The sequence below is a fragment of the Rhinopithecus roxellana genome, chromosome 12 (genome assembly GCF_007565055.1).
Source record: "Rhinopithecus roxellana isolate Shanxi Qingling chromosome 12, ASM756505v1, whole genome shotgun sequence".
Classification (NCBI taxonomy): domain Eukaryota; kingdom Metazoa; phylum Chordata; class Mammalia; order Primates; family Cercopithecidae; genus Rhinopithecus; species Rhinopithecus roxellana.
The window spans coordinates 91978229-91999584 of NC_044560.1; the positions used below are offsets into that span (position 1 = coordinate 91978229).

At 48.1% G+C, this 21356-nt stretch overlaps 1 pseudogene; it reads right to left on the bottom strand.

Moving 5' to 3' along the window:
- Window positions 1-15434: 15434 nt before the first annotated feature.
- LOC104654903 lies at window positions 15435-15932 on the bottom strand (annotated as a pseudogene).
- Window positions 15933-21356: the final 5424 nt, after the last annotated feature.

Below are 21356 nucleotides of genomic sequence, written 5' to 3' on the forward strand. Positions count from 1 at the left end.
TAGGCACAGAAAAACTTGCTATCCTTGTGGCTCATGACTGTAATCCCAAGACTCACAGTAAGTATCCTTATCCTTACTGTCCTTATATTTGAGCGAAGACTTTTTGACAGAGAAGGAAACTGAGACCCAGAAAATGGTTGGAATTGCAGAGGTATATATGTGTGGTGTGTGTGCGGTGGAATCAGGAGTAGAAGCAACATTTGTAGCCCTTGGAGCACAGCCTTTCACACTGACCTAAGCTGCTTTTACTGTAAACCACGCCTTTACAAGCACGAGTAGACAGGACCATGGTAGACCTTGGCCCAGGTGGGTACTGACCCAGTGAAAGGCACTGGGCCCTGAGCTCTGTCTTGTGCCGCGGGACGAGGATGCAGTCCCTTCCTCTCCCTCCCTGTGTCCAGTCCCCCTTCTGAGGACACACTGGAGGATCCACCCTAGGTGGCTTCTACCTCCCTCAAAGACCTCAGGTCCTGACTGGCGTGGACACTTGATTTGATACCCCTTGGGTTTTGTTCTTGCCGACTGCCGCATTTCTAGCACTCAGCAAGGGACTCAGACAGGCCTCAGCAAATACTGTCTAGAGATTGACTGAGACTGGAGGGCTCAGGAGAGGGTGTGGGGGGGGATCTCATTCTTGAACTTCTGAATTGGTTTCCTGGTCCATAGCTGACCAGGCTCCCAACACCCCCAGGCAGCTTAGCAGACTTACACTCAGACCTGGTGGCTTCTCTGATGCTGAGGTCTGGGCTGACTGGCAGGCAGAGTTTGTCTCCTCTGCTACTTTTTCTCTGTGTTGCAGAGGAGGGGAGATATTTCTACCACATCCCCCAAGGGCCATGTCCTCTAAGAGACCCCAGCTGATCATCTGCACCATTGTACCTGAGGCTCAGGTGAGAAGAATGAGGCTACGGGTTGGACGCAGTGGCTCATGCCTGTAGTCCCAGCTACTGGAGAGGGTGGGGCAGGAGGATCACTTGAGCCCAGGAGTGAGCCATGATTACACCACTGCACTCCAGCCTGGCTGACAAAGTGAGATCCGGTGTCAAATAAATAATAAAAAAAATTTAAAAAGATTGAGGCTACAGCACCTGATTGTAACAAGAATAACATTAGTTAATATTTACTGAATATAGTATACCAGACACAGCCTGGATGCTTTACAGATACTGTCTTATTTAATCCTCATAATAAACCTGTGAATAGTTACTACTGTCATTCCCATTACACAGAGGAGGAAACTGGAACTCAGAATGGAAAGTGACCACAGAGCCACATAGCTAGTGATGGAGGGCAGGCACGTGGCAGCTCTGCTAGTTGCCTCTCATGGGGCACTTTCCTCTTCCCCTTTACCTGCATGCACTCCTGCCCCAACAATACCAGCATAAGAGAAAGGTGACATTTGAGCAAAAAGCTAAAGGAGGTGAGGGAATTGGCCAAGCAGACATGGAGGTGAGTAGGAGAGCATGCTAGATAGAGGAAAGAGCCTTCCATATCTGCTTGGCCAATATTGCCTTTCTCTTACGTTGAGCACCCTATTTAATTGTAGTGGTTTTCAAATATGTCTGCAAATTCTCTGATACTTCTCCCTTAAATTTCCCTCTCCTTGAATGTGGGATAGACATAGTGACTCATTTCCAGCTAAGAGAATACAGCGGAAGTGATGGTGTCATTTCCAAGACTAGGTCATAAAAGATACTGTGGGTTCCTCCTTGCTCTCACTCTGGAATCACTTGTCCTGGGGAAAGTTAGCTGACATGTTGTGAAGATACTCAAGCAGCCCATGGGGAGGCCCATGTGACAAGGAACTGAGGCTTCTTGCCATCAGTCAGAGAGGAATTAAGGCCTTTTGCCAATGGCTGTATGTGTGAGCCATCTTGGAAGCAGCTCCTCCAGCCCTAGTCAAGCTTTCAGATGACTGCAGCCCCAGCCAACATCTTGTTTGCAAACTCATGAGAAACCCTGAACCAGAATGACCTAGCTAAGCTACTCCTGGATTCCTGACCCACAGAAACTGATATACTAAATGTATGTTGTTTTAAACTGCTCAGTGTTGGGGTAATTTGTTACACAGCAATAGATAGTTGTCCCTTGGTATCCATGGGGGGGTTGGTTTTAGACTCCCCATGGATACAAAAATCCTCATTTGCTCAAGTTCTCAATATAAAATAACATAGTGTTTGCATATAACCTGTGCATTATCCTTTGGTATTCCTTAAGTCATCCCTAGAGTACTTATAATATTGAATACAATGTAAATGCTATGTAAGTAGCTGTTATACTCTATTGCTTAGGGAATAATGGCAAGAGGAAAAAGTCTGTACATGTTCAGTGCAGATATAATTTTTTTTTTTTTTTTTTTCTAACAGGGTCTTAGAGTGCACTGGTATGAGCATGGCTCACTACAGCCTCAACCTTCCAGTCTTAAGTGATCCTCCCACCTCAGGCTGCCGAGTAGCTGGGGCTACAGGCATGCACCACCATGCTTGGCTAATTCTTTTTCTTTTCTGTAGAGACGTGGCCTTGCTATGTTGCCCAGGCTGGTCTTGAACTCCTGGGCTCAAGTGATCCTCCCATCTTGGCTTCCCAAAGTTCTAGAATTACAGGCATGAACCTCTGCACCTGGCCTAGACATAATTTAAAACAATTTTTTTTTTCAATTTGAGATTGGTTGAATTCACAGATGCAAAACCCACAGATACTGGTCGACTGTATATTAATATAGCAACCTGTCTCTGTTCCATCCCCCAAATGAGCCTTACCTTGCTCTAATTTCTATTTTTTCTCAGCATTTATCATTGACTAACACACTAAGTAACTTTTTGTTTTGTTTTGTTTTGTTTTAGAGGCAGGGTCTCACTGTGTCAACCAGGCTGGGGTACAGTGGCACAGTGCAGCCTTGACCTCCTGGGCTCAAGCAATCTTCCAGCCTCAGCCTCCCAAAGCACTAGGATTATAGGCGTGAGTCATTGTGCTTTGCCTCATTCCACATTTTAATACTTAGAGAACCTACAACCATATTTTATTGATTATAAGACACAAAAATCTTTTTTCACACTTTAACTTTTCCAAAATAAAAATCTTTTAGGCCAGGCATGGTGGCTTATCCCTGCAATTCCAGTATTTTGGGAGGCCAAGGTGAGTGGATTGTTTTAACTCAAAAGTTGTAGACCAGTCTGGGCAACATGGCAAAATACTGTCTCTACAAAAAATTAAAAAATTAGCTGGGCGTGGTGGCATCTGCCTGTAGTCCCAGCTACTTGGGAGGCTGAAGTGGGAGGATGGCTTGAGCCCAGGAGGTGGAGGTTGCAGTGAGATGAGATCGTGCCACTGCACTCCAGCCTGGGCCACAGACAGACCTTGTCTCAACATAAATAATCTTTTAAAATTGATAACATTTCATATTAATGAGATACAGTATGAATCAGGCACTGGTCTAGGTGTCTAAATGAAATAGGCAAAGTTCCCTGCCCGCGTAGAGCTGATATTCTGATGGTGGAGAGATAAACAATTAAACATAATAAATAAGTAAATTAGGCTGGGCCCAGTGAATCACACTTGTAATTCCAGTGCTTTGAGAGGCTGAGGTGGGAGGATTGCTTGTGCCCAAGAGGTTGAGGCTACGGTGAGCCATGATCATGCCACTGCACCCCAGATTGGGTGACAGAGCAAGACTCTGTCTCAGGAAAAAAAAAAAAAGTAGAATGACAGATGCTGATTTTGTCTAAGGCATCAATTTGCCCAGCTAAAAATCAGACACATTCCTGGCCAATGAGGTCTGAGCAGAAACGGCTGGGTGGGGCTTCCTGGAAAGCTCTTTGAAAACAAATAGGACTATCCAGAGCAAGTAGGAAAACAAATAGGACTATCCAGAGCAAGTAAACTCACAGAAACAGAATGCAGACCGGTGGTTGCCAGGTGCTGGGAGGAAGGGAGAATGGGGAGCAAGTGCTTAATGCATACAAGCGTTCCTTTAGGGGTGATAAAAAATGTTTTGAAACTTGATAGAGTTGGTGGTTGCACACACATGTTGAATGTATTAAATGCCACCAAATTGTTCATTTTTAAATGGCTAATTTTATATTACATAGATTTCCCCTCAATTGAAGGGAAAAACAAACGATGGTTTTAGCCAGTACTAACTTTTTGTGCTTTGCCTTTCCTCTGTCTGCCAGGGATGAGGATGTGATGCCTAGAAAGGCAGCAGCTGTTTTTTCTGCATAAGAACAGAATAATAGTAACAATAACAGCTAATACTTATAGAGCACTTAATATAGAGCCAGGTACTGTTTTAAGTTCTTTGCATACATCGACTCATTTAATATTTACAACAACTCTTCAAGGAAGATACTATTATTCCCATGTTATAAATGAGAAAACAGGTACGGAGAAGAAAAATGATGGCCCATGCTAGGGAAGGCAGAGGGAAATCTAGTTGAAGCCTGAACCCTCCATGTGCCGTGGAAACTCTGTAGCAGCCCTAAATTCCTACCTTGGTCTTCTTAACTATTTGAAAAAATCACCCCCTATTTAATTAAGCCATTTTAGTTAGGTTTCTGTTCCACACATCCTGAGATTCAAAGTCAGGTATGTCTGACATCAGTGCAAGTGTACCTAACCACTCGGCTCTCCTAGCCTGCAAATAAGTGGTCAAGTGCTTTTCAGCCTCTCTGATCCCAATAGATGGTAGCCCTCTTGAAGGTGGAGGGGAGTCTTCCTCTACTGTGAAGTCCCATCATTGAGCACAGGTCGTGGTCCAGATGGAACAGTGCAGTGTGGTGTTGGGATTAGCAGTTAGGACCCAGAGAAGGGGCTCAGAGTGCAGTGAGGAAGACGTTCACTGGTGTAAAGCAGACATCAAAGATAAAGTGAACCCAGAGGCAGGGGAACTTCGTGATGGTCAGGATCTGGACAGATGAAGAAGGCAGGAAATGGGCTCTCCAAACAAACAGCACAACTTTTGAGGGAACGCACCACGGTGTGAATGTACAGAGTGACGTTCAGGAAGTACCAGTAGCTGGGTGAGGCAGGAAAAATGGGTGTTGAGAGAGGGAGAGATCAGTCGTGAAGGGTGAAGACCTTTGAAAGTCAGGACTCAGAACATTGAAAATCATCTGTGCAGAGCTTTCCGTGACATCTCACTGCAACCCAGGGAGAAATGGCAGGAGGCGTTTCCCCCATTTTACAGAAAGGAACTGACGTTCAGAGAGGCTTGGTTTGGCTATTGTTGCCTCGCTAGCAAGTGACAAGAGTGGGACTTGAACCGGGGTCTTTTAACCTCATGGCCTACACTTGCCTGCTCAGGCAAGTGATTGTCAGCTTGCCTGTGTGGGTCGGGAGGGACAATGGAAGCATTCCGAGCGGGAAAGGGATGCTCCTTCTATTGGAACTTTCTCTTTTGCCAGTGGAAAGTATGGAATGGATTTGAGGTGACTTGCTGGGGCATGGCAGTGAATTTCTTTCTTTCTTTCTTTCTTTCTTTCTTTCTTTCTTTCTTTCTTTCTTTCTTTCTTTCTTTCTTTCTTTCTTTCTTTCCTTCCTTCCTTCCTTCCTTCCTTCCTTCCTTCCTTCCTTCCTTCCTTCCTTCCTTCCTTCCTTCCTTCCTTCCTTCCTTCCTTCCTTCAAAAGAACAGTTGCTGAGCTCCTACTGTGTGCCAGGCACTCTCTGATATCATGAAGCTTACAATTTAGTGACAAGACAGTCAAGAACCGAGTGGAAAAAAACCCAAACAATTACAAACTGTCAAGGGCTGGGAAGGAAACAAGCAAGATGATGTGAACTTATGTTAGAAAGAAGGGTCAGGGAAGGCCTCTGAGAGCGGTGACAATAGGTTGAACTCTGACGGGGAGGAGGAGCCAACTCTGCCAAGAAGAGAAGGAAGATGTTTGGGGCAAAGAAGGCAGTGTGTGCAAGTGCCCAGGTAGGAACACCTGTTAGGTTTGAAGAACTGAATGAAAGCCCTGAGGCTGGAGGGTGGTGAGCTGAGCATCGACCATCAGGCAGGTAGGCAAGGGTCAGATCACTGGGGCACCAAATCAAGAGTTTGGGTTGTGTCTCAAGTGGGGTGGTAAGCCACTGGAGCCAGGAGGTCACCCTGCATGGCCCATCAGGACCAAAACCCTGTGACCCTGTGGAAGAGGGAGATTAGGGAAGTCAGGAGGGGCTCAACCAGCTGTAGCGGAGTCACATGTAAAGGAGGCAAGGGCATTAAGTTCTAAAATCAGCAGGTAAGGCAAAGTCATATGCGGTCCTTAAGAATTCAGTAAAGAGGCTGAGTGCAGTGGCTCATGCCTATAATCCCAGCACTTTAGGAGGCTGAGGTTGGTGGCTCACTTGAGGTCAGGAGTTCAAGACCAGCCTGGCCAACATGGAGAAACCCCATTTCTACTAAAAATAAAAATAGAAAAATTAGCCAGGTGTAGTGGCATGCTACTTGGGAGTCCCAGCTACTTGGGAGGCTGAGGCAGGAGAATTGCTTGAACCCAGGAGGCAGAGGCTGCAGTGAGCCCAGATCATGCCACTGGGTGACAGAGCAAGAGTCTGTCTCAAAAAAGCCAAAAAATTCAGTAAGGAGCATATTACATTTTGTGAGTTCAATCCTTATAGTAATAGGTATGTTTTTACATATGCTACATAGTAATATGCAGTATATGAAAAAGCATATATGCAGTATATGGAAAAAGCATATACACTATATACAAAGTATATAATTTAATATTGCTTTTCTTTTTTTTTTGAGACAGGGTCTTGCTCTGTCACCCAGGCTGGAGTAATGACACAATCATATGCCAAGTGGAAAAATCATATGCCAATGGCACAAGTTGCAGTCTTGAACTTCCGGGCTTAAGCCATCCTCCTGCCTCAGCCTCTGGAATACCTGGGACTATAGACATGCACCATCCATCACACCCAGCCTTTTTCCCCTCCCTCCCTCTTTCCCTCCCTTCTTCCTTCCTTCCTTCCTTCCTTCCTTCCTTCCTTCCTTCCTTCCTTCCTTCCTTCCTTCCTTCCTTCCTTCCTCTCTCTCTCTCTCTCTCTCTCTCTCTCTTTCTTTCTTCTTATCCTTTCTTTTTCTTTTTCTTTTTTTTTGTAGTAGAGATGAGGTCTTGCTATGTTGTCCAGGCTGATCTCAAATTCCCGAGCTCAAGCAATTTTCCTGCCTCGGCCCCCTAATATTGCATTTAAATACATAAAAGAGAGAAAAGTGAGTTGGCTTGTGCCTGTAAAGTTGTTTGTGTGAATTACAATGTAGGTACACTGAGACTCCCCAGAATGGATGCTGTTGCTGCCCTGTCCAGATCCCCTTTCCCAGCTGTCATGATGTAGACTACTAACAATCACAGCTACCCTCTTCTCTTAAGAATTGTCCTCAGCCAAATAGAAGTTTCCCATCTCTCCCGCCCTAGTCCTTGCCAGTCCTGGGGACAGATTAGTGAGGGGTATAAAAGGCTGGTCCCCTTGCCTCAATGTGAGACTGACTCTGTGGAGTAATTGGCTGGGACCAATTCATCTTTCCTCCTTCCTTTCTCTCTCTCTTTTAAAATTTATTATTATTATTATTTTTAGATACAGGATCTCACTATATTGACCAGGCTGGTTTTGAACTCCTGACCTCAAGCAATCCTCATGCTTCAACCTCCCAAAGTGCTGGGATTACAGGCATGAGCCACTGCATCTGGCCAGATGATGAACTTGACCTCTGATTGCCACATAACTGGGACTCAGAGACCTTCTTGCACATCTGTGGAAAGGGGAGTTTGCTCTTAACTGCATTTCCTCACCAGCATCACCCATTCCTTAAGAGTCAGGCTGATAAACGAGTCAATGCTGAGCCCAAACCAGGCCGGATTAATCATTTCCTCCTCCACGCTGCTGCTGCTGCTGCATCCTGTGTCTGAGTCACTTCCTCATCCTTAATAGCTAACATGATGCCCAGTACAAAATAGGTATGGGGGAACCTTTACTGAATGAATGTCATTGAATCTGACACCATTGGATGTTGGATCCACTCAGTCCACTTGGCCACACTTTAAGCAGCATGAGGGTAGAGCCAAGTTTTTTTGTTTTTGTTTTTGTTTTTGTTTTTTTTGAGACACTACACAAATAGAGCTAAGTTTTACTCTTTGGTGTGGGAAGAGCAGGATGGTGCAGTGCAAGAGCATGAGCTCTGCAGACACTCAGGAGTCCTGTGCTTGAATTCCAACTCCGTGCCTCTGGGTCCTGAAATTTTAGGCAAATTATTTCTCTTGGAACCTCAGTTTCCTCATCTGTAAATTGGGGGTGATATTAACCAGAGTTATGTGACCAGGCAATTAGGAGGATTAAATGAGATAATGCAACTAAAATTTCCATCATTGACCTAACACAAAGTAGGAGCTTGGTAAATATTAATTTTCTCTACTCTGGTATCCCCATAGGACCTAGAACATGGGGTAAATGCTAGGTCACCTTCAGGCCACCCTGGACCATCTAGCTGTAGCTAAGCCGTCAGCTGACTATAACTGCATGAATGAGCCCAGGAGATAAGAGCAGAAGAATCACCCAACTGAGCCCAGCCAAACTGCAGCATATAGTATCATGAGCTAATAAACAATTCTTGCTTTAAGCCCTAAGCCCTAACAATGTGAAGTCCTTGTTATACAGCAAACAATGACGTTTTAAGAAGAGCTGGGATTGAGCTGGTATTTAGGAGCAACTGAAACCAGGACTCTCTTGTTCTGTCTCATGTCTTTCCTTTTTTCTGCACATTAGCTTCCTTCTCTTTCACAGCACATTGATTTTCTTCATGGTGCAGAGAAAAAGGTTGAGTTTTATAGCTTGCATCTTCAAGATAATGGCGAAAAACTGATTCTGTTTTCTGCATCTCAGATCTAAAATTCCCTGGGAAAAGACTCATTGGCCCAGCTTAGGTCAAGCCTCCCCTTGGACCAATCAACTTAATGGAGTGGGGAGGGCACTCCATCACAACACACATGCTAGATGACATATGAGCAAAACTATATCCCAAGCACTGTTTTAAGGCTTAACGTGTTAACTGACTTCATCCTCATAATACAACAATCCCATCAGAGCTATTATTTTCTCTGTTTTGAAGTGAGGAAACTGAAAACAAGCCACAGAGAGGTGAAGTAACTTGCCCAAGACTACACAGCTAAAAAGAGGTGCAACCAGGACTTACACCACAGCTGTCTGACTCCAGAATCCACCCACTTAATGACCACAATGGTCTGCCTCTCATACTGAGTTCCTGGGGAGGTTCCAGTAGAGTGAGGGGTGGGCAGGATAGAGGCACTCCAAGGAAATATCTGGAATGCTAACCCAGAGAAGGAAAGCCTCTGGGGGCCCTTGATCTCACTGTCTTCAGGCCTCTAAATGACTCTCACTAGGCAATGGTAGTGGAAGGTTCTGGGTCACCTCAGAAAACAAATCTGGGATCAGTGGGTGGACACCACTGGAAAGTGGGTTTCAGTTCAATGGTAGGAATTTCTTCAGAGTTAGGGATGTTAGTGCTCAAAGTCACACAACAAGCAACGGCTGAACTGGGGTTTAAACTTATGCCTGACTGAGTGCTAAGGCTTTGCTATTAATCACTGTGCCCTATCTTCATTTCCTTCTCAAAATGAGGAAAAGAATATTGGTGGAGGTGGGGCAGGGAGACACAGTGCCTGCATCTACCCTCATTTCATTAAAGGCCTGCTGTTTCCCAGCAGATGGAGGCTACTGTGTGATCATCTCCAGTTACTCTGTGAGTTGGCCCCACCCCCTTGGCTGGTGTGTAAATTCCCTGGGGGTAGAGTCATGTGCCCTCTTAAATGCCCAGCCTTGTACTGTCCTGGCTGGGGCCTATGGGATGGGGGAGCTGGGAGGATGCTTCCTGTAGTTCCTCAGGGGCCTCCCAGCATGGCTTAGACTTTGGGGGCAGGGTTGGGCCAGGCAGGAAGGGGCAGCTGGGGGTTTCCTCTGGGTGCGACAGCTTGGCTCTTGCTGGGCTGGAAGCCAAGCCTGGGAAGGAATTTCCCAGTCCTGTCTGAATTCTGTTTTCTCTTTTTATTTTTTTTCTAGAGACAGAGTCTCCCTCTGTCACTCAGGCTGGAGTGCAGTGATGTGGTCATAGCTCACTGTAACCTCGAAATTTTGGGCTCAAGTGATCCTCTCTCCTTAGTCTCAGGAGTGGCTGGGACTATAGGAGAGTGACCCCATGCCCCGCTAATTATTATTTTTATTTTTATATGTTTTTGTAGCAGTGAGGGTCTCACTTTGTTGCCCAGGCTGGACTCAAACTCCTGGCCTCAAGTGATCCCTCCACCATAGCCTCCCAAAGTCCTGGGATTAGAGACAGACCTGAGCCACTGTGCCTGGCCTGAATTCTGTTTTCTTTGTGGAGGGAGGGAGAATAGCATGAGAAGATGGGTCCTGTTCCTTACCCCCAGCAACTAGCCTTAAGGCGGAAGAGGAGAATTGGGGTAGTCTTTATTTGGGAGGAGGAAACAGCACTTTCTCATAAGGTATCAGGGTTTGGTGCTTCTCTCCTAGGAAGAGAATAATACTCTCACACCCCCAAAGCTACTAGGAGCCCAGGGAAGTCTTGGCTTAGTTGGGTGACCATGCTGTGAAATAGAAATATAAATGTGGGCCAGGTGCAGTGGCTCGCGCTTATAATCCTAGCACTTTCCGACGCTGAGGCAGGCAAATCTTAAGCCCAGGAGTTTGAAACCAACCTGGACACTATGGCGAAACCCTATCTCTACTAAAAAAACAAAACAAAACAAAACAAAACAAAACAAAAATTAGTTGGGTGTGGTGGTACATGCCGGTAATCCCAGCTACTCATATCACTGAGGGATGAGAATCGTTTGAACCTGGGAGGCGGAGGTTGCAGTGCGTCAAAATGACACCATTGCACTCCAACCTGGACTCTGTCTCAAAAAAAAAAAAAAAGAAGAAGAAGTATAAATGTGAGTCACATATGAAATTGGAAATGTTCTAGTAGCCACACTTAAGAAAGTAAAGAGAAACAAGTGAAATAATTTTAATAACAAATTTTATTTAACCCAGTATATCTAAAACAATATCATTGCAACCTGTAATCTGTAATTAATATACAAATGATTAATGAGACATTTCACAGTTTTTGTACTAGATCTTTGAAATTCAATGTGTATTTTTTACTTACATCACATTTTTTTTTTTTTTTTAGATGGAGTTTTGCTCTTGTTGCCCTGGCTGGAGTGCAGTGGTGTGATCTTGGCTCACTGCAACCTCTGCCTCCTGAGTTCAAGCGATTCTCCGGCCTCAGCCTCCCAAGTAGTGGGATTACAGGCATGTGCCACCATGCCTGGCTAATTTTGTATTTTTTAGTAGAGATGGGGTTTCACCATGTTGGCCAGGCTGGTCTCGAACTCCTGACCTCAGGTGATCTGTCTGCCTCAGCCTCCCAAAGTTCTGGAATTACAGGCGTGAGCCACTGCACCTGGCCTTACACCACGATTTTTATTAGCCACATACCAACAGCTCAATAGCCACATGTGACTCATGGCTATCACATTGGACAGAACCATTTCAGACCACAGATTCTGGAAATGAAGATGCAGAAATCTCAGCATTTCTGCATCCTAAGATTGCCTTTGGAAGGACTCTCAGGTCATCTGGTCAAGCCCCTCATACACAAGGAAATGACTTTCCTCGAGGAGACCCACTGCTCCTAGCAAAGTTGATGTCCTCACATGTGCATCCCAGTCTGGGAAACTCCCCCATTCCAGCAGCCTCCCGCCAGTAGAGATGGGCTGCTGACAGCCAGCCTCAGGGTGTAAAACAGGGGCAAGGGGTTTTACACCTTCCTTTTACACAGGAAGACACTGGAAGGACGTAGAATGGACCCTACCCTGGCGACTTCCTCTCCTCTGTCACCTTCTCCCTTTCTGGAGGGAATGTCACAGCCTGGGCACAGAGCGGGCAGGAATTCTTTTGTTAACTTCCCAAACTGCAACGTAGACTCAGGCCCACCCCTTCCCTTCTGATTCTCCTCTCTCCATACTCATGGCTGCCAACAATGAGCTAGACCCTGCAAGCTACAAAGATAAGAGGCAGAGGCCCTGGGAAGGAGAAACTTTGCTGAGACTTCATGGGGGAAGAAATAGTTAATTTTGCCTGGGGACCCAGGGCAGGCCTCCATGGGGGAGGAGATGTCTGAACAGAAGGAGCAGTGGGGTGGGGAGGCTGGAGGTGGGGATGTTAGTGATGATGAGGGACAGCAGCTGAAGGGAAAGGGCATCCAGGAAGAGGGTGACAGTCCAAGAAAGGGGCAGTATGAGGGAGCTGTTCTCCTATTTTCCCAGGGGCCATGGCTACTGCTGCTCTTTCTCCTCCCAGAAGTTGCCTTGACTTCCCCTATAAGAAAGGGAAAGGAGATTCCTTTTTTTTTTTTTTTTTTAACAGAGACAAGGTCTCCCTTTGTTGTGCAGGCTGGTGTCGAACTCCTGGCTTCAAGAGATCCTCCTACCTCTGTCTCCCAAAGTGCTGGGACTATAGGCTTGAGCCACTGTGCCCGGCCAGAGAGTCTGTTTAAAAAAAATCTGTCTGCTTCACCTGAGTTCCTAAAAAGACAAGCACATGGTAGGCAGCCAATGGAGGCTTGTTAGTGAATAGAGAAGGCAGAGAGCAGACGAAGGGGCTATCAGGCTGAGACCAGGCCAGCTGGGGCACCGAGTACAAGATGGTGGAGGGGCAGGAAGGGGACTGGTGTGTCCTGAGCATCTGGTTTGTCTCCTCATCTTCAGGATCTCATTCACTCCCCCAAGAGTGAGAGGTAGGTGGTACTGCTCCCATTCTACAGAGGAGGAAAATGAGGCTCAGAGAGGTTCAGTGACCATTTGGGGTTACGGCTCGTTCTGTCTGATTTCAAAAGCCCATCTTTCTAGGTGCTTTCTGACATGTCCTCACCTGGTTATTGCCAAAAACTCAGCAGTGACCAAGTTCTTAGTAGGCACCTGTGCCTTTGAATTCCTGGTGAAGTGGAGGGTTCCTGGAAAGGCCTTCTGAAACAGAAGGTCACTACAGGCTTGGTGATCACCCAGTCCCATTCCTCTCCACCCCAGGTAAGGATGGGAGGCAGCTCTGAGAGGTAAAGTGGCTTGCTCACATGGGCAGTGGGTGACTGGAGGTGGGATTGACCACCCTGCCCCTGGGCACTGACTCATGGCAGCTGCTGTGGGAAAGCCACTTTCAGCCTTGGTTTTCCCATCCAGGCAATGGGTAGGATTGCTTTGCCGAATCTGCCTGGGCCTGGAGCCAGGGAACTGGGAAAAAGCTGAGCACAGCACATTGCCAGGGTACCTCACCCTCTCCCTGCTCCCAGTGCCAACAGCTTGCATGGGGCATCCCTCCTTGTGGGCAGGAGCTTTTCCAGTTTCCAGAGGGACCAGGCCAGGCCCAGGCCATGATGCTCCTCAAATCCCCAGTACCCAGCACAAATCCCCAGTACCCAGTACACACCCACCACGCTGGTATGCTGAGGACTGTCTCAGTTTCAGCACATCCTGCGTCCTAGGAACTCCTCAGTCCTGGGCAAACCTGGGTGGTTGGTCTCCCTAGCCCTGCACCAAATTCATAGTTGGCACTCAAGAAATGTTCTAAGTAGGACAGTTATGGTGGCTCATGCCTGTAATCCCAGCACTTTGGGAGGCCGAGGTGGGAGGATTGTTTGAGCCCAGGAGTTTGAGATCAGCCTGGGCAACATAGGGAGACCCCATCTCTACAAAAATAAAAAGATAAGCCGGGTATGGTAGCGCATGGCTATAGTTCCAGCTATTCAGGAGACTGAGCCAGAAGGATCATTTGAACCCAGGAGGTCGAGGCTGCAGTAAGCTGTGATTGCACCACTGCACTCCAGCCTGGGCAACAGATTGACTCTGTCTAAAAAAAAAAAAAAAAGAAAGGAAAAGAAATGTTCCCAGTAAATGAAGGAAATTAGCAAACTAAAGAACAACAGGCCGGGCGCGGTGGCTCAAGCCTGTAATCCCAGCACTTTGGGAGGCCGAGACGGGCGGATCACGAGGTCAGGAGATTGAGACCATCCTGGCTAACACGGTGAAACCCCGTCTCTACTAAAAATACAAAAAACTAGCCGGGCGAGGTGGCGGTGCCTGTAGTCCCAGCTACTCGGGAGGCTGAGGCAGGAGAATGGCGTGAACCCGGGAGGCGGAGCTTGCAGTGAGCTGAGATCTGGCCGCTGCACTTCAGCCTGGGTGACAGAGCGAGACTCTGTCTCAAAAAAAAAAAAAAAAAAAAAAAAAAAAGAACAACAAATGGGCCACAGTGCTGTGAGGGAAACAGAACAAGGACTGCTGACCTCATTTTGTAGCTGAGGAATGGAGGCCTGGAGAGTTTAAAAGTTCAGGCTACCCATCTCTATCTCATGCCTTTCCTCTGCACCAGATTTCAAAACCAGATCTCAGGGAACACCCTGAGAATTTTGAGCTGGTCCCTAGGGAGACAAGCAGCTGGGCCAAAGAGAAGGCATTCAGTGGCTCTGTGCCTAAGCTTAGGCTGGAAGGGACACTGAGAGATGGGGCGGAGAGGGGGCTGCTCTTTTTTTTTTTTTTTCTGAGACAGAGTCTCCCTCTGTCACCCAGGCTGGAGTGCAGTGGCGCGATCTCAGCTCACTGCAGCCTCTGCCTGCCTGGTTCACGCCATTCTCCTGCCTTAGCTCCCAAGTAGCTGGAACTACAGGAGCCTGCCACAACACCCGGCTAATTTTTTTGTATTTTTAGTAGAGATGGGGTTTCACCATGTTAGCCAGGATGGTCTCGATCTCCTGACCTCGTGATCTGCCCATCTCAGCTTCCCAAAGTGCTGGGATTACAGGTGTGAGCCACCGCGCCCGACAGTGGGGCTGCTGTATTTCAACTGCATAGCGAAGAGCCTTGGTGGCCCTGCTTGCCTTGGTGGGTGCAAACCTGACTTCAGCCACTGCTAACTGTGTGGCCTTGAGCAAGTGACATATTCTCTCAGCTTTAGTTTCCTCATCTGTAAAATGGGAATATCATAATGATGCCCAGCTTTTGAGGTTTTTGCAAGTATTAAATGAGATAATTCATAGAAAGTAATTAGCACAGTGCCTGGCACAGTATAAATGCTCCAGAAATATCAACTGTTTTTCATATATATATATAATATATGTATATTTCTTTTTTATTAATGTATTTTAAATTTTATTTATTTTTTGAGACAGGGTCTCCCTCTGTCACCCAGGCTGGAGTGCAGTGGTGCAGTCTTGGCTCCTGGGCTCAAGCAATCTTCCTGCCTCAGCCTCCCAAAGTGCTGGGATTACAGGCATGAGCCACTGTGCTTGGCCTTTTTAACTTAAAAAAAATTTTTTTAATTTTTTTAAAGTTTTTTGGCTGTCAGTTTATTCAAGGCAAAAGATTCCTTTTCAATTTTACTGAGGTGGCTGACCACGTCCACGACCAAATCCGCCTCTAAACTGGAATTTGGTTGCTGACCCAGCCCCAGACTCGGCTTTCTTGTCGGCACCAGGTGACACAGCACTGCGTCTGTAGGTATCTCTGTCAGCTTCCCCTCTTGTGAGTCTCGCAGGTCGCTCACGCTCCAGACCTTTAGGCCGAGGCCTGCCAGTCTCTGGACGGCTACGGCGTAGGCTGGCAGGCACAGTCTTCGGGGGCAGATGAAGGTAATCACGGAGATCCTGGATACCCTCGTTGGTAAGGTACCAGTAGAAATGTCTCCAGGCAAACTGTTCCTTCACATAGCCGCGGGACTTGAGAGACTGCATGGCCTTCATGACATGAAGGTTCCGCACATTCTTATCTGCCAGCTCCGGGTGCTTAGGCATGTGGACATCCTTCTTGGCCACCATGACTCCCTCCTTAAAAAGGAGTTCATAAATGGCAATCCGGTTCTTCTTAGGCATCAACATCTCGGCGGCTCTAATTTTTTTATAGTCAAATGCAAGTGTTCTTTTTCTTTTTTTATGTTTTTTCTTTTTTATAGTAATTATTTTTCTTATTTGGTGCAACAGACATTAACTGCATACTCACTTTGTGGTGTAGTGGGAGCTGCTTCAGAGGACAAAAGTCTGACACTCCTGGTATTTGACACTCCTGTTATTTGGTGATTCAGTCTCCACCTCTGTAAAACGGGGTTGTACCTAATTCAGGGCTTCTGTGAGAAGTGTGAGCTAGTGAGTATTTGGAGAGAACAAGTACTTAATAAATGAGCCATCTCTTTCCTCCCCACACCCATCTTAACCTTTAGAACGATCCTGTGACGTTCATATTATTATTATTATTATGTATGTATGTATGTATGTATGTATGTATGTATGTATTTTTTGAGATAGAGTCTTGCACTGTCGCCCGGGCTGGAGTGGCAATGGCATGATCTCGGCTCACTGCAACCTCCACCTCATGGGTTCAAGCGATTCTCCTGCCTCAGCCTCCTGAGTATCTGTGATTACAGGCACCCGCCACCACACCCAGCTAAATTTTTGCATTTTTAGTAGAGGCGGGGTTTCACTATGTTGGCCGGGCTGGTCTCGAACTTCTGACCTCGTGATCCACCCGCCTCGGCCTCCCAAAGTGCTGGGATTACAGGCATGAGCCACCGCAACTGGCCTACATAGTATTATTATTCCCAACTTACAGAAAAGGAAACAGTCCCTAGCGGATACTTAGAAAACGTTTGTGTCGTGAATAAATGAACGAGTGACTGAGTGAGTGGGTGCGTGGACGAACGAATGGATGAATAAATGAGCGGGTGTGCGTGGACCCTGCAGGCCGGGCGCCCGGAGTCTCCCTCCTTCGCACCCCGGGCGTGTGGGAACCTCCTCGCGCGCTTGGCCACTCGCTGCTCCTGGCAGTAGGGGCTGCGGTCCCCGCCGCTGTCCCCACCCAGGTATGGGGATGCGGAGTTGATGGGCGCGGGGCGCTGGGAGGGGGCAGATGAAAGGGGCAGATGAAAGGGGACAGAGCGCGCCGAGCGCAGCCGGGTCATTAGCCGCGGGTGTGAGCGGCGGGGCGGGCTTATCGCCCATCGCGGCCTGGCGGGCGGGCGGGTCCCCGACGCGGCTGCCGCCGCCGCCCGGGGCAGAGGGCACGGCGGTTCCCACGCTCGGGCCCTGGGTCGGGGGCGTTCTCGGGACGGCGTGGCCGCGCTCGCCACCACAGCGGAGGCCGGGCTGTAATTAAGATAATTGCGCTGCTCCCCGCCTGGGGCAGCTCAGGACCCCGGCTGCACCGCGCTGGCCCGGGACGGGCGGGGACAGGGGGTGGCGGGGCCCGAGCGCTACAGGCCCTGGCGCAGTCCGTTCCTCTAGACAGGTGAGTCAGCACACCTGGGAGGCCCCAGCCACGAAGGGGCTTTGTGGGGAAATGAGTGAAGGAGAGAGAACTAGCCTGGACGGAGCACCTAATGTATGCCGGTGGTGTGGATTAAACTGTTTCATTACAGCTCAACATTGGGGCATTGCGGGAGTAAGTGAGAACATCCGTCTTGTCCGGTGGTGCCTGACCCAGAGGAGATGTGCAAGACGAATAGCATCTTCATCTGCATAGTAGGTGGGCATCAGGAGGCCCAGAGGTTAAGTCTCAAGACTACTCAGCCAGGAGATGGCATGCTTCAGAAAGGAGGACGATGAAGACCTGCCGGGGGTGGTGGCCCACAACTGTAATCCTAGCTCTTTGGGAGGCCTAGGCGGGAGAATTGTTTGAGTTCAGGAGTTCGAGACCAGCCTGGGCAACATAGCAAGGCCCAGATCTCCCCCACCACACCATCTCTACAAAAAATACAAAACAGGCCTGGCGCAGTGGCTCACGCGTGTAATCCCAGAACTTTGGGAGGCCAAGGCGGGGGGATCACCTGAAGTCAGGAGTTCAAGACCAGCCTGGCCAACATGGTGAAACCCCATCTGTACTAAAAACACAAAAAAATTAGCTGGGCGTGGTGGCGGGCACCTATAATCCCAGCTACTTGGGAGGCTGAGGCAGGAGAATCGCTTGAACCCAAGAGGTGGAGGTTTCAGTGAGCTGAGATTGCACCATTACACTCCAGCCTGGGCAACAAGAGCAAAACTCCATCTCAAAACAAACAAACAAAAACATTACCCTGGTGGTGGTGTGCACAGGTAGTCCCAGCTACTCAGAAGGCTGAGGCAGGTGAATTGCCTGAACCCAGGAGGCGGAGGTTGCAGTGAGCCGAGATTGTGTCACTGCACTCCAGCCGGGGTGATGGAGTGAGACCCTGTCTCAAAAATAAAAAGAAAAGAAAAAAGAAAGAAAATGAAAACCTATGCCCACATCGAGCATTGGCTTTGCTCCCTCAAGTACCTCATTTTTACTGCACCTTGGATCCCAATCATAAAGCCCATTGCTGATCCTTAGGTTCTTGGCAGGCCTAATCATAACCCTAGATCTTTATCACGGATACAAGCCACATGAAATCCTTCTGGAAAAGGCAGGTTAAAAAGAAATGATCCGTTTTCAAGATCTAATCTCTAATCCTAAACCCAACCTAAACCTTAACCCTGCTCCTCCATACCTAACTCCCAAATTAATCTTGACCTTGACCCCTGCCCATGTCTCCAACCTTCTCCCCGCAGTGATCATCTGCCACTCCTCCCACCTCCCCAGGTGCTCTCCTTTCAGTGGTGGTTTCAAGTCTCTGGGTCTTTGCACATGCTGCAGCCACATGTCAGGATATCCTTTTCCAAGGTCATCTGGTAAACTCCTCTCACCCTTCAAGGTCCTCCACTAGCCCTTGGTGTTCCTTTCCCGGCCCTGTGCCGCCTTGTTCTCTGACCAGGCTCTCCTCAGATTCATCTCTTAGGAGGTAGGGTCTTAATCTGCTGTGAGTAAAAATTGGAAGTAGAACAAATGATTGATTGTAAACGAGTGAGTGAGAGAACGAATGAGCGAATGACTTACTGAATAAACAAGTGAATACTGGCCAGGTGCAGTGGCTCATGTGTGTCATCCCAGCATTTTGGGAGGCTGAGGCAGGAGGATCACATTGAGCCCAGGAGGTTGAGACCAGCCTGGGCAACATAGGGAGACTGGGTCTCTACAATTTTTTATTTTAAACGAACAAGTGAATACCTATTCTGAATCTAAATCCTTAACCCTCTCCCTGGATCCATTCCCAAGAAGGGAACAACTGGAAGGTCAAGAGAACCCCCAGCCACCAGTTGCCCTGAGATTGTTCTGTGTGTGTGTGTGCGTGGGTGTGTGTGTTTTCCTGTGTGCGTGCCTGTGCATGCACATGCGCTTGAGCCAAGAACTTTGAATCAGACAAGCCTGGAGTCCACTCCTGGCCGCAGGGTTTACCAGCTGAGTGACCTGAGCAAGTGCCTGCACCTCTCTAGGTCTTCATGAACTCAAACATGCTAACAATAAAAAACCCATCATGGAGAATCAGCTCTTCTTCCTTGGTTCATTTACCCTCCCCCAGCCCCTTGCCTGTGTCAGGCTCAGTGTTTGGTGCTGCAGGAACAGGAGTGGAAGGAACACTAGTAAGGGTAGGAGGCAGGTCTGCAAGGAAGAGGGAACAGTCTCTGGGTGGAGAGGGAGGCTTCTTGGAGGATGTGAGAATCACTTGGGTTTGCTGCTGGACAAGTCAAGGCATAGGTGGCCACATGTTCAAAGATGACAAACTGTGAACAAAGGGTTCCCTATTACTGCTGGAGAATGAGGTGGGAGGTAGGGGGTGGTGGCAGAAATTGGGGCTGGTGGGGGTGACAGTGACTCCATCAGGGAAGGCTTTAGGGACAGTCTCTGAAGTCTATGAAGTATGCACACTTTATTCTGTAAGCAATAAGGAGCCATTGCAGGTTTGGGCAGGGAGGGATGGTCAGGTCTATGCTGTAGAAAGCTCACTCTGACCAGCAGTGTGGAGGGCAGCATGGAGGTGGCCGTGGTGAGAGGCCGGTGGGGGAGTGCAAGGAACATAAAGTGATCTTGGTGATAGCCGACCTTTATTGAATGCCTACTATGTGCCAGGTGCTTAACTCGTCTAATTCCCACAACACCCAGATGAAGTAGATTTTCTCATGAGCTCCTTCTAGAAATGTCATCAATACACTAAAGTCTCCAACATTTCTATCTCCAGCCTGAACCTCCCTTCTGAACTCCAGACCTATGTGTGCAATAGCCAGTTGGCTTCTCTACTGAATGTCTAATCGAATCTTAACCTTCACAAGTCCAAAAACGATCTCCCCAAACCTGCTTCTCTCGGTCTTCCCCATCTCAGTCAATAGCAGTTTCACTCTTCCAGTTGCTCAGGCTAAAAACGTTGGAGTCATCCCTGTCCACCCTCCACTTCTTACTTCCCACATCTGATCTATCTGCAGATCTCGTCAGTTCTAACTTCAATACATACCCTCCGGTCTGCTCACCCCTCTCCTCCAGACTGCTGCCAGGTGGGCCAAGCCCCCACCATTTCCTACCTGGATTACTGCAGCGGCCACATTACTGATAGGCTCCCTGCTTCTGCCCCTTCAACCTATTCTTCATGCAGCAGCTAGTGTGACCTTAACATAAAAAGCTAGATCAGGTTCCTCCTCTGCTCAAACCTGTTCCCAGCTCTCTAGAGTCAAAGTCCTGAGAACAGCAGAGAGATCCCAACATGATCCAGTCCCTGTCTCCCCAGCCCCTTATCAGACCTCTTCATACATGCTTCCCCGCAACTCTACCCCAGCCACACTGACCCCCTTGCCGGCTTTCCCATTAGCCTGAGAATTCTTGCACTTGCCGTTCCCTCTACCTAGAATGCCATCTTTCCGGATATCCGTGTCATTTTCTCCTTCAAATTTCTGTTCAAATGTCATCTTATTAGTGGGATCCTTCTTAACAACCCATTAAAAATAACAGCTTGGCTGGGCACAGTGGCTCACACCTATAATGCCAGCACTTTGGGAGGCCGAGGTGGGAGGATTGCTTGAGGCCAGGAGTTTGAGACCAGCCTGAGCAACATAAGGATACCCCCATCTCTATAAAAAATTTAAAAATTAGTCAGGCGTGGTGGTGTGAGCGTGTAGTCCTGGTGACTCTAGAGGCTGAGGCAGGAGGATCCCTTAAGCCCAGGAGGTTGATGCTGCAGTGATCCATGATCCTGCTGTGGCACTCCAGCCTGGCCAACAGAGCGAGAGCCTGTCTCAAAAGCAAAGCACTTTGGGAGGCCGAGGCGGGCGGATCACAAGGTCAGGAGATCGAGACCACGGTGAAACCCTGTCTCTACTAAAAATACAAAAAATTAGCCGGGCGCTGTGGCGGGCGCCTGTAGTCCCAGCTACTCGGGAGGCTGAGGCAGGAGAATGGTGTGAACCCGGGAGGCGGAGCTTGCAGTGAGC